The sequence below is a fragment of the Scyliorhinus torazame genome, chromosome 11 (assembly GCF_047496885.1).
Source record: "Scyliorhinus torazame isolate Kashiwa2021f chromosome 11, sScyTor2.1, whole genome shotgun sequence".
In the NCBI taxonomy this organism is placed as follows: Eukaryota; Metazoa; Chordata; class Chondrichthyes; order Carcharhiniformes; family Scyliorhinidae; genus Scyliorhinus; species Scyliorhinus torazame.
Window position 1 is genome coordinate 40,242,886 of NC_092717.1, and position 13,866 is coordinate 40,256,751.

Genomic DNA, 13,866 nt, shown 5'->3' on the forward strand with positions numbered 1-13,866 from the left:
CGAGGTCCCAGGTTCGATTTTCGGCTTGGGTCACTGTATGTGTGGAGTCTGCACGTAGTCCCCGTGTCTGTTTGGGTTTCCTCCGGGTGCTCTGGCTTCCTCCCACAGTCCAAAGATGTGTGGGTTAGGTGGATTGGCCGTGCTGAATTGCCCTTAGTGTCCAAGAAGGTGAGGTGGGGTTACCGGGTTATGGGGATAGGGTAACGGTGTGGGCTTAGGTAGGGTGCTATTTCCAAGAGCGGGTGCAGACTCGTTGGGCCGAATGGCCTCCTTCTGCACTGTAAATTCTATGAATCAGGCAGTCTTTGAGACGTACGTATGAATTTCAGTGCCAACGTGATGCTAAGTATGTGTGATGCTCAGTATATAGGCCATACATCCCAAAGACTGGCAGCGGATTATATCAAACAGTATATCCCATGAACTGATGCTTTCTTCATGGCAACACCTCCGCCAATCAGAGTCCAGTTGCCAACCAAGCAGCACTCTTCTCAGACAGTGTTAATTGTTGTTTTCCCAGAATATTGGTATTATTATGAAGTGTCCTGATGGGTGCAAGGAAAAAAGCTTTGACATGTTTCTTTTTCAGTGGAAATGAAAGAATTTTTTTTTTTTTTTAAATTGAGAAATAAAGATGACAACCCACAGTTCAAAACATTAGTATAGTTGAAGTTTTCTAAAGGACTGTAATGAGTAGATGAGGAGAACGAACTTGCAATGACTTAAGAATGCAAAATGCTGGCGGTATGTGAAAGCAGGTTGCACAAAAAGGTAGCTCCTGCCAAGGTCCCAGTATTTTGATCCTTTTCATCTGTTTTTTTGAGACATTTGGCACTGAAATTTATATGTACGCCCCAAAGACTGCCTGATTCATAGAAGTTACAGTGCAGAAGGAGGCCATTCGGCCCATTGAGTTTGCACCCGCACTTGGAAAGAGCGCCCTACCTAAGCCCACACCTTTACCCTGTTCCCATAACCCAGTAACGCCAGTAGATTGATGGAGTTCGAATAGGTTTGCTAAGGAATGTCAAAATCCTCATCAAAGGCGGCTCTGGGGAAAGGAATCCCTTGCTGGGAGCCCAACAAAGGAACCTGGGGAAAGAAAATGGCAAAAGTTACCGCACCCATCACACTAGAAACATTGGCTGGGGTGATAGCACAGGAGTTGGAGAAGTTTGACAGGCAGGTAGAAGGCCAATTCGAGCGACAAGGGAAGATCAGAGTCATCTGAAGTCACCATCGAGGAGGTGTTGTGCCCGAAACGGGAGCAGTTGGGCAAGACTGCCAAAGCTATAACAGAGCAAGGAGAGACGCTCAAGGGCGTTGAGAAGGCCTTGTGTCGAGGCATGAGGACCAGCTTGTCTCGTTGGAAGCTCAGATGCTGCCCATGTCAGACAGGAATAAGGGCCAGCAAGTATAAGTGGAGGATCTGGAGAACAGGACTAGGCGCATGAACCTCAGAGTGATGGGTTTTCTGGAGGGAACGGAGGGCCCGAGGCCAACAGAGTATTTCTCAGAGATGTTCTTGGTGGGCGGGGATGAAATATTCACCGCGCCGGAATTGGACAGGGCGCATTGGGCCTTGTGGCAGATGCTGCGGCTGATCAAGCCACCGCAGGCGGTGATAATCTGATTTCATATTTACCAGAGGAAGCAATGGGTCCTGGAATGGGCCAAGAAGAATCGAAACATCGATTGGGACGGCCACACAGTGCGCATCCATCAGGACACTGATACCGAGTTATCGAAGCAGCCTTTAATAAGGTGAATGTGGCGTTGTATAAGGAAGTGCAATTCGGGATGGTGTATTCAGCGAAGCTGAGAGTCACATTGGATTCGAAGGATCACTTTTTCGACACACCGGAGCTGGCTGAGGCCTTCATCGAAGACAAAGGACTGGGACAGGCTTGAGGAGGATTGGTGGGATGTTCTTTTTTTTGGATGTGTAAGTTGGGATGGGATGACTGTGAATATCGCAATATGGATGTTATGTTTTTGTTCTTCCTTTTTTCTTGAAGGATGGTGGGATGGTTCCTTTCTTTCCTGGAGACCGAGGTTATGGGGCGGGGGGGGGACACACGTGTGATAGAGCGGGTGTTTTGATAGGGTAATTGGAGGAACAAAGAAACATTGTGAGTATGATAAGATTGAGACATGCGGGTAGAGAATATGGGCCTGGGGGATGGGGTTGTAGGCTCTTGTTTTAGTTTTTTTTTGGCAGGGCCTTGGGGAAGGGGGGCGAACACCTTGCCAGTGCTAAGAGGTAGATTCTAATAAGAGTTTGATTTGGGGCATATATGATTACCGCGGATCCGGGCGGACGACATTGTTATGGGCCAGGGTTTAGAGAATCCCAAAGTGTATCATGGAGGTCGCCTGACCCACAACGTTTAATAGATTGTGGTATGGGGAGCACACGGCCCACTCTACAGGTGTGGTACAGCAGAAGTGGACCAGTATTTTTTAAAACAAAACAATGTTTATTCTATGATCTCAAGTTAACCTTTCTAAAACAAACAGTGAACATCTTAGCAACCAGTAAATCAAATACACCCCCAAAGAATACAACACTAAGTAACCTGTATGCTGTCCTTTTCACCCAGAAAACTTAACAAACCTTTAAACAGAAGCACATCAGAGTTTACATTCAATACTGAAAACATTTATAATTCTGAATTCACCAAATGATTAAGAGATAGTCCTGCATGGCAGAGAGCTAAACAATACAGCTGCTTTGTCTGACTTCAGCTGCAACACACTGAAAAATGAAACCACAAAGGCAGAGACACACCCAAGCTTTTCTCAAAGTGAAACTAAAAAGCAGAACCAGAGCTCAGCTCCACCCACACTCTGACATCACTGCAGTAACATGAGCAGCTAACCATTTCTTAAAGCGACATTCTCATGACAATATGTGATGGTGGAAGGGTCATCAGAGGGGAAGTAGCTGATTTTAGTGAATGTGCATGCCCAGTATTGGGACGATGTAGCGTTTATGAAGTGGTTGTTGGCTACAGGGTGGATTTGGACACCACCAATTAATTTTCGGGGGTGAGTGAACAAAGTCGGACCCGAAGTTGGATCGCCCTAGGCCGGAATTGTTGGCCCCGGTGGAGATGGCTAAGGTGTTGTCTGCGTTTATGGAGGAGTTGGGAACGGCAGACCCTTGATGGTTTATGCATCTGAAAGGGAAAGAGTTTCCGTTTTTCTCTTTGGTACACAATGTGTACTCGAGGATCGATTATTTTATGAGACGGGCACTTCTGGTGGGAGTGAGGCAGGCTAAGTACTCAGCATGTGGTTATTTCTGACCATGCTCCACATTGGAAGCGCACCAGAGGGTGGTGGTGGGACGTTGAGTTGTTTGCGGACTTGGGGTTTTGTGTGAGGATCTCGAGGGCCATCGGGAATACGTGTAACGTAATGATAGCGGGAAGGTTACACCCTCGATTTTGTGAGAGGCGTTGAAGCTGGTGATCAGGGGAGAGATTATTACGTTTAAGGCACATGCAGAGGAAAGGGAGCAGTGCCAGAAACTGGTGGATGAGATTCTAAGGGGGATGGTAGGTACGCGAGGGACCAGACTCTGAAGCTTTTGGCATGTATGAAAGAACTGCAAATGCATTTTGACCTGCACCTGCTGTCCACGGATAGGGCGATGCAGCAATTGAGGTGGGTGAAAGGGGCAGTGCATGAACATGGGGAGAAGGCCAGTCATCTTTTGGCACACTGAGGCAATGGGACACAGACAGGGAAATTGTTCAGGTTAGGGATCTGGAGGGTAGGTTGGTCTCGACCCTGGGCAAGGTGAATATGGTGTTTAGGACCTTCAAAGAGAGGTTAGATAGGTTGGACCTGCCCCGGGAACGAACGAGGGATGGCAGAGTATTTGAGGGGTGTGGAGTTTCCTACTCTGGGGGAGGAGATGGAGGTGTGATTGTCCCTGTAGGATATTCAGGCAGCGAAGGCACCGGGACCGATTGGGTTACCGGTGGAATTTTATAAGAAGTTTTGAGATCAGTTGGGTCAGTTGCTGTTGGGTATGTTCAGGGATTTCTTTGCACCAGACACCCTTCCAAGAACACAGGGGCAGCTGTCCATCTCTGCTCCTGATGAAGGACAAGGACTCCAGTGTGTGGGTCATATCGTCCGATCTTCCTGTTAAACGTGGATGCCAAGTTGTTGGTCAATGTGTTGGTGTTGAGGTTGGAACCTTGCCTTCCGAAGGTCGTAGGGAGGATCAGACGGGGTTTGTGAAGGGGTGGACGTTGTCGTTGAATGTGCGTTGGTTGTTGAATGTGGTGCTTACTCCTGTGGCCAGGCCAGTACCGGAGATAATTGTTTCATTGGATGCAGAGAAGGCGTTCGACAGGGTGGAGTGGGGGTACCAGGTCACGGTGTTGGAGAAGTTTGGGTTTGGCCCTGGGTTTGTTTCATGGATACAGTTGCTATATGCGGCTCCTTTCGCTAGTGTCTGTACCAACACCATGAGCCCCAGGACATTTCGGTTGTATCGGGATATGAGGCAGAGGTGTCCGATGGCTCCCTTGTTTGCATTGGCAATCGAGGCATTGGCCATTGCGTTGAGGGCCTTTGAGTAGAATGGGATTCTTAAAGAAGTGGGATGGAGCATCAGTTATTATAATACGCTGGCGATTTACCTCTGTACGTTAGGTACCCAGGGTCGTCCATGGGGAACATTATGGGTATTTTGCAGTGCTTCGGTGCCTTCTCAGGTTCTAAGTTGAACATAGCAAAGAGTGACTATTTTGTGGTGCGTGCTTCAGGGCGGGGAGCCACATTTGGGCGTAGGGGGTTGCCTTTTCAGTTGGCAGGGACTCGTTTCCGATATCCAAGGGTCCAGGTGATAGGGGATTGGGGCAGCTTCGGAGGTTGAATTATACTAGCCTGGTGGGTAGAGTTAAGGCAGATTTGCACAGGTGGGATAGTCTCCTGTTATCGTTGGTGGGTTGGGTCCAATCAGTTAAGGTGAACATCTTGCTGAGATTTTTATATCAATGTCTCCTGGTGTTTCTGCCTAAATCATTTCCCCAAAAGGTCGAGTGGCTTCTTTACGGTTTTATTTGGGCGGGTAAGGCCCTGACGATTCGGAGGAGGCTGTTTCAGAGACAGAGAGAGACAGGCAGCGTACTTAGCGTTGCCAAATTTGCTGTGTTATTGTTGGGCAGCTAATTTGGAGAAGGTGCTGGAGGAGTGTTAGGATGTAGTTGGAGTCATGTAGGGGGAACTAGCAACGGCACCACTTCCGTTGGCACCAGTACTCAACGAATCCAGTAGTGGTGGCCATGTTAAAAAATATGAAGGCAACTCCGCCAGTATTTTAAGTTGGGGGCAGCTTCAAGGTTGGCTCCCATTTGTGCTCACCACCTGGTTTGAGCCAGCAAGGGCATGAAGGAAGAGAGAGTTGGAGAGAGTGGGGGAGGGATTTATTTTTGGAGCAGCGGTTTGCCAGCTTGGGAGGAGCTGAAGGAGAAGTTTTGGGCTGGTGGACTCATACAGACTTGGGCACCTTCAGGTGCGGAGTTTTATTAAAATGTTTTTTTCTGCTTTTCCGATGGTGCAGCCATCTTCCTTGCTGGAGCGGATTCCATCCTGTGCGGTGTCGGAGGGTGGCAGTATGTCCGGCACGTATGCCCCTCTCTTCCTCATCAGAGATCCCACCAGCAGAGTGGACTATCCACCTTGGTGCAGATGCAGAGGACCAGTGCTTTGCAAATGATGGAATTGTCCTCCAATCCTCAGGAAAACCTTCCAGGGAAGTCCTGAAATGCTGAAAGTCACGCCTCAAACGCTAAACAATAACTAGGAAACCCAAGCTAAAGTCTATACTTTCACAGCTACGAACTCAAACAAAGAGAAACTGTTGCTGCTCCAGGGATGTTTTATCTTGCCCTTAGTTGAGGAAATCGAAAACACATAACATGTGCCCATCCATTTTGCCTGTGCGAAGAGCTAAAAATAGCACGGCAGCATAAAATCCTTCCAGATTAGGCTTTTAATGGACTTGATTGGCCCTTTAATTGTCGGGAGGTGTGCATCAGATTTGCCATTAGCATGACGTCTGTGAAATCGTGCATGTACATGATGCCATCAGAAAGTGCTCTTGATATCTTCTCGTGACATTTCATGCATTTCCAGGTCGGGCGCATGTCTGGCCCAGAAACGTATAATTCTGGCCATTAAGTCTGCCTCTCTCCACAGATGCTTTCAGACCTGCAGATAATTCAGCTTTTATTTCAGATTTCCAACATCTGCAATATTCTACTTCTGGACTTGCAAATGATACTTGGTTTTAGTACAAAGAGGAGGAAGAATACAGCTGAAGAAATACAAATTTATAGTTCAGAAGTGGATGAGCGAACAAGAGAGATTGCAAGCTGGAGATAAGGAAATCATCTCACAGGGGGCCAGCACTCTCTTCATATCTTCTCCAAGAATGCAGAAGGCACGAGCACAGCCTAATCACGTTCAGGTAGTGTGTAAGTACTAGAGATGTAGGTTTAATGGAAACCCATGAGATTAGTCGGGGGGAGGATTTCCATGAAAATAAAATAAAGCTTCATCAAAGTTAAAATAGTGAAGCCAAGAATGTGAACAAACCTGGGGCTTCAATAGGTATAATAGTTTAATTAGACTTTCAAATGCCAATGAAAAATTTGCTTTTGGAGAAATGAACAGAATTATTGCACCATCGAAGATCACCAGATAAAATTATGCTGATTTAGCCACATATCCAAAAAAGTTAAAGTAAAAACTCACTTGTTGGCTTCATTTCTTTGCTTTATACTCACTAGAGTCAAAAGGCTGTGGAATCAAGTCCTAAATAAAAGTAATGTCCCGTGTTTAAGTTCTACTTGCTATGAAAGAATTCAGCCACTGATGGGGGCAAGTCAGCATGTGTCAGAATTGGTCCAGCTAAATGGGAAAGGTTAGCGGCAAGAAGGGCAATCCAGCTATATAAAGAAAACACCTGCCAAATTCAAAAATGAGGTTGATATGAAGATGATCAACCAGCATTGCAGCAACCCCACATGACGTGGGAAAAATCTGAAGCAGAGAGGTGAACCATTGTGCTTCGGTGATAGGTTTTTGTGTAACAGCAAATTGAGCCTGCAGCCCACACCATGGAAATAATCCGTCACACAGGGTGATTTAGCAGTTTGGGATCAGAAATTGGCTAGCTGGAAGAAGACAAAGGGAGGTGGTTGATGGGAAATGTTCAGACTGGAGTCCAGTTACTAGTGGTGTACCACAAGGATCTGTTTTGGGGCTACTGCTGTTTGTCATTTTTATAAATTACCTGGAGGAGGGCGTAGAAGGATGGGTGAGTAAATTTGCAGATGACACTAAAGTCGGTGGAGTCGTAGACCGTGCGGAAGGATGTTACAAGTTACAGAGGGACATAGATAAGCTGCAGCGGTGGGCTGAGAGGTGGCAAATGGCGTTTAATGCAGAAAAGTACGAAGTGATTCATTTTGGAAGGAATAACAGGAAGACAGAGTACTGGGCTAATGGTAGGATTCTTGGCAGTGTGGATGAGCAGAGAGATCTTGGTGTCCATGTACATAGATCCCTGAAAGTTGCCACCCAGGTTGAGAGGGTTGTTAAGAAGGCGTACGGTGTGTTAGCTTTTATTGGTAGAGGGATTGAGTTTCGGAGCCATGAGGTCATGTTGCAGCTGTACAAAACTCTGGTGCGGCTGCATTTGGAGTATTGCGTGCAATTCTGGTCGCCGCATTATAGGAAGAATGTGGAAGCATTGGAAAGGGTGCAGAGGAGATTTACCAGATTGTTGCCTAGTATGGAGGGAGGATCTTATGAGGAAAGGCTGAGGGACTTGAGGCTGTTTTCGTTGGAGAGAAGAAGGTTAAGAGGTGACTTAATTGAGGCATACAAGATGATCAGAGGATTGGATAGGGTGGACAGTGAGAGCCTTTTTCCTCGGATGGTGATGTCTAGCATGAGGGGACATAGCTTTAAATTGAGGGGAGATAGATATAAGACAGATGTCAGAGGTAGGTTCTTTACTCAGAGTAGTAAGGGCGTGGAATGCCCTGCCTGCAACAGTAGTGGACTCGCCAATACTAAGGGCATTCAAATGGTCATTGGATAGACATATGGACGATAAGGGAATAGTGTAGATGGGCTTTAGAGTGGTTCACAGGTCGGCGCAACATTGAGGGCCGAAGGGCCTAAACTGCGCTGTAATGTTCTGTGTTCTACAAAGAAGCAGCTCACCAATTGTAGACAACTGTAAATCCAGAAGATACACTTCTGAGCCCACTTTGCCCAGTTAAGATAGAAAGGGGTCAAATAGGCCTTATCCCAAAAATTCTTGTCTTCCTTCTGCCGGTTAGTCTGAAGAGGTCCCTTCAAGGACACTCCACTGCCCACTGATACTTGAAAATTGAAAAATATGTAGAACTTTGATTTGCAGGGGATTAGATGACATCCACCTCTTAAAGGGCACCTGGCCACCCTATTTTAAGGTCTCAACCAAAATACCAGCAACCTCAAAATCACCAGTGGGAATAAAAACAACCCCAGAGAATGATTTCTTTATTTTTGCTATTGCAAAAGCATTGCAGCCACATTTTGAAATAAAGTTACATTTATATATATTTCATCTCTTCAGAACATCTCAAAGCTCAGATAACAACATTTATTTTTGTATAGGCACTGTTAATTCAGGAAATACGGCAGGTCAATTTGGATAAAGCAAGGGACATCAACAAAAAATGGAATGACAATTTTTGAATTAACAGGTTGAGGGAGGTTCAGACATTCTGAAAGTAAGGGTACCAATGGGGAGAAATGTGTGGAAGATGCACAAGAGGCCAGAGGTGGAGGAATGCAGAGTTCTGAGGGTGTGGGATTAAAGAAGGTTACAGAAGTAGGAAGGGTTGAGGACATGCCAGGACTTGAACACATCAAGAATTTTAAAATTGAAACGTTGGTAAATCTGGAGTCAATATTGGTCAGCAGGCACAGGATGAACAAGATAGGGTGCTAGCTGAGATATGGTCAGCAAAGTTCTGGGTCATCTCAAATTTATGGAGAGTGAAAAATGGGAGTCCAACCAAAAGTGCACTGGAATAGTCATCTGGAGGTAACAAAAGCATAGATGAGAGCTTCTGCAGATACACTGAGGCAGGGGTGGAAGTATTAGAGGTAGAAGCAGGTGGAAGTTTATGATAAGAGGGCACCACATGGGATTGGAAGCTCAGCAAAACGTAAATAAGATGTTGGCATTGTGAATAATCGAGTTCAACCTGTGACAATGATCAGAGAAGGGAATGTAATCAGTTGCTAGAAAACAGAGCGTGTGGCAGATTCCAAAGCAATGGGTTTGGTTTCCGAAAGTTTAATTGGAGGAACTTTCAGCTAATCTACGACTGAAAGTCAGACAAGGAATCAGACAAACAGAGTCAGCGTATCTGACAATACAGAGAGTTGAGCATCGTGTTACGGCCTCCTGGCTAGTGCACGGTCAATTCCAGCCCCACTTGACCCGGTGTCGCAACACAATTGAATTGAATAATTTGTTCTTAGAAAACACCCAAAGTCTTTGGCCCTTAGCTACCCAATAAATACAATCACCAGGTTTGTAAGTTTAAACGCAATACATTTTATTAATAACAATAACTATAATTAAATGTGCAGCAAATACAAGTTAACCATTAGCTAATTCCTATGCCCCTCTCCCTCGCCTCTATATACACACACACACACACACCAGGCAAACAGAGAGGGAAGAGGGGGGTAAAATAATAAGTAAAAGGGATAAAAGTCTTTGTTCCAGATGGTTGTTTCAAGCACACCTTCCTTCAATTTAGGATTTCAGTTCAAGGTTTTCACTGTAGGATCATGCAGATTCGGTGTACAGCTGTGTCACTTTTCTGACGAAAACACGAGAGAGAAAGAGCAGTTTCTTTCCCCCGAGCGTCCAGGACTCCAACTGCTGCCCTGCCTCTCTGAAAATCATCTCACTCAGGCAGGACCAAATCACCGCCTGTTACGGGCAGAATATGGCCTTTTCACCAATTCATTGGCCATAATCCAACCAATAGACCTCAGTGCCACCAATCTTTTAGGTGCCGAAAAGTCTGAGTTCTGCTGTTCAAAGCCAGCGCAGTGTTGTCTTTTGCAACTTTTGAATTCCTCACTTCCCCTTCAAGAATATGTCCATTAAGCACCCATTGATCAAAAATAAAGAAAGGGAAAATAAGGGAATCAACAGGTTCCCTTATATATCTCCCTCCCTAAAGGAATGAAACGTCAGGACACTGGCATTTCATTATAATAATCTTTATTATTGTCACAAGTAGGCTTACATTAACACTACAATGAAGTTAAAGTGAAAATATCATAGTCACCACACTCCGGCACCTGTTCGATGACACAGAGGGAGAATTCAGAATGCCTAATTCACCTCACAAGCACGTCCTTCGGGACTTGTGGGAGAAAACCGGAGCACCCGGAGGAAACCCACGCAGACACGGGGAAAACGTGCAGACTCCACACAGACAGTGACCCAAGCGGGAATAGAACCCGGGACACTGGTGCTGTGAAGCAACAGTGCTAACCACTATGCTACCGTGCCACCACTGTGAGATATGCATGACATAATCACAAACATGTATCCATTCATTGAACTCCAGTATACAAGTTCCCTTCCAAGTCTCTACATTGGTAACTAGTCAGCTCTTAAACCCGCGACAAAGCATTCGCTATCACATTATCCTTTCCAGGGATACGTAAAATTTTAATATTGAACTGTTGTAATAACAAATTCCAACGGAATGATTTTGCAGCCCGGGTTTTAAACTTTTCTATAAACGCAAGCGGATTATGGTCTATATAAACTAAACTTTGCTTGTTGTCATGCGGACATATACTTCAAAGTGCTGAAAGGTAGAATGGTAGAATACTTTCTTTGGTACAGATGTTTTTTGAAAAATATCCCACTGGCATCGGTATTCCTGCATTGTCGTCTTGTAGTAGCACTGCCCCTGTCCCCAGATCACTGGCATCTATAGCCATTTTAAATGGTTTGGTAAAGTCCGGGGCTTCTGTGGACCACAGCATTTTTGCTCTTTTCTGAAACATAGCCAACATGCACTATATTTCAGTCTCTAGCTGAGCCCATTTCCGTAGTTTTAGTCAAGACAGTTGTGGTTTCATTGTTTCTTATGTCTTCATCATGATTAGTTAACCCTGATCTCCACAAATCTGTCTATATTTATTCAATATCTTTATTAGATCTTCTCTCCGTTCTTCTTCGGCTGATAGTTCGGTCCACTATCTTCAAACAGTGTCTTGTTTTCATTCTCTTCTTCAAAATCAAAATCTCTTTGTCATGTTTCTGGCTGTTCAAATTGGAGAGGACCCCTTGAATGAGTTTCTTCTGCATTCCTGTTTCTTTCTGTCTTTCGTGTAATGTAGCCAATCTTTTCTGATTGTCCAATAAAGGTTTATCCAAATTTCAGGGATCTTCTGCAGCCAAACCACAAGCAGTATTGTCAATGCGGAGGGAAATATTTTGTTCATTTTTAGTCAAAAAACACTTTTCACCCCCTCCAGATTTACCTTCTCTTTTTTTTACTTCACATGGTTACTTTCAGTGATAAGTAAAACTGAGGGTTCAATCTTTGCAGAATTGGCTGGCTTCATATGCACCATTCTTGGTTTTACAGCTGTTACCTCTTCATCGGAGTCGTCATAATCATGGCATTTATCTCCATTTAGTAATATGGCCTTATACAACTTGTGCTTTCCAGATTTCAACTTTCCCCTTTAATTTCAGATATACTAGGGCAGCATGGTGGTGCAATGGTTAGCACTGCTACCTCATGGCACCAAGGTCCCAGGTTCGACCCCAGCTTTGGGGTTACTGTCGGTGTGGAGTTTGCACATTCCCCCCGTGTTTGCGTGGGTCTCACCCCCACACCCAAAGATGTGCAAGATAGGTGGAGTGGCCACGCTAAATTGCCCTTAATTGGAAAAATGAATTGGGTACTCTAAATTTAAAAAATAATAATTTCAGATCTACCAAGATGAAACTTGTGGGTAGGCGTTTCAATAGTGGATGTGTGAATTGAAGAGACATTGTTCCTTTAAATGGTGGTGGCCTGCAACTACTTTTCACATCATTATCAGAATCAGAGGATTACACATTGTTGGATCTATGAACTTTCTGTTTTTTGTTAACAGGTGTGGTTGCAGAATCACTGTATGGTTCTTCATATACCTTCCTCTTCATTTTCGGAAGAAATTGATCACTAATTATTTCATCTCCTTTGCTATTTGCTTCCTTTACCTTAAAGAGGCACCGTGTGCCTTCAAAAAGATGTGGGTTAATCAGCCATTTACTTTGCGTCATTTCACAGGCATTGCTGTCCTCATCCTGAATAGCTGATGCTATGTTATTGCTGTCTTCGTCCTGAATAGCTGATGCCATGCTATTATGTATATTTTCCTGCAAGACAGGCATGCTCTGGGAAATATTTATACTTAAAGTGGATGCCAATGGTTTTACTGCAAGAGGCTGTAACAAGTTAGTTTTAGGAAAGTCCAATTCACTTCTTCTTTAGCTTTGGAAGAATGACTTGCCATCTGTTCAAGATCAGTAAGTGACAGGTCTATTTGGTTGCTGGTGTTTAACATTTCTTCACAATCAGAATCCAAATTGGATTCAGAACGCTGGTCAGAATCGTCATCATTCTTAATGCTATTAAATTCAGATTCCTCTTTCTTCGGATCAACTTCAGTCTTGGGAGTTCTCAGAATCCAGTTTTCTGCTAGATTTTATCTTTGACAAACCTCCATGAGGAATCAGTCTTGTAGAGATAATTTCATCAGTATCAGCAGAACGAGATTCACTACTATTATCATTTGATGTGCGATTAATGTCTTTCAACATTTCTTTGATGCCCAATGGGTTTTCCTAATTCCCACTTGTCCTACCAATAGTATCTTTTGCATTATCCTCAGTATTTCCCTCGTGAAGCTACAAACTTCACTTCTGCCAAATCATTTCTCAAAAATAAATCTACTCTGTCCACTGGTAACTCCTTGATCACTCCAACATTTACTGAACCTGACACTAAATCACATTCCAATTGTACTTTATACAAGAGAAGCAGATACAATCTTCACCTATCCCCTTCACTAATACCTTAATTTTCATTGAACTCTCTGGAGGGAAAACCAAATCCTTCTCAAGAAAGAAAGTTTGCGTAGCCCCTGTCTTCCTTAAAATAGTTATGGGCTTGGCTACATGAGTTGATGAAAATGGGGTGATTTTCCCTTTGGAGAAAACCCTGCATATTTCTCATTTACCTCATTCATCATACCTGCCCCCACAGCAATGTTTATCTTTGGTCTCCTAAGCCCAGTTAGAACTACTGTCTGCCCTGTAGTATTCTTCACTTTTGTTCCCCTTTTCAGAATCCTCCTTATGAACTCTAACAAGTCCCATGGGCCTTCCTTGCAACTTCCAACATGCTGAACGAACGTGTCCCACCTTATTACAATGGTAACACCTAAGCTTTTGAGTCTTATCTTTACCCTCGGTACATTCCTTCTTGATCAGAGAAGATCTTGGAGCCTTCCTAGCTATCCATTCCTTACCTTGGCTACCTACCTTCCTTTCACTCTCTCACTTTCTATCCTTTTCAAAATTATGGGGGTGATGGAACAAAGGTTTAAATTTATGGATTAGCTCATAATCGTCAGCCATTATTGCTGCTTGTCTGACGGTTTTCATCTTTTGGTCTCAAACATGAGTTCTTATCACAGAAGGAAAGGAATTCTTAAATCCTTCTGAGAGAATGACCACTCTCG

General features: G+C 44.4%; 1 protein-coding gene and 1 pseudogene across 6 annotated transcripts in view; both read right to left on the bottom strand.

Annotated features, from left to right (window-relative positions):
* The window catches only part of fbxo15 (F-box protein 15), a 69,650-nt gene that overhangs the window by 41,219 nt on the left and 14,565 nt on the right, over window positions 1-13,866 (bottom strand). The window lies entirely within an intron of this gene.
* Window positions 9,724-13,371, bottom strand: LOC140386064 (uncharacterized; annotated as a pseudogene).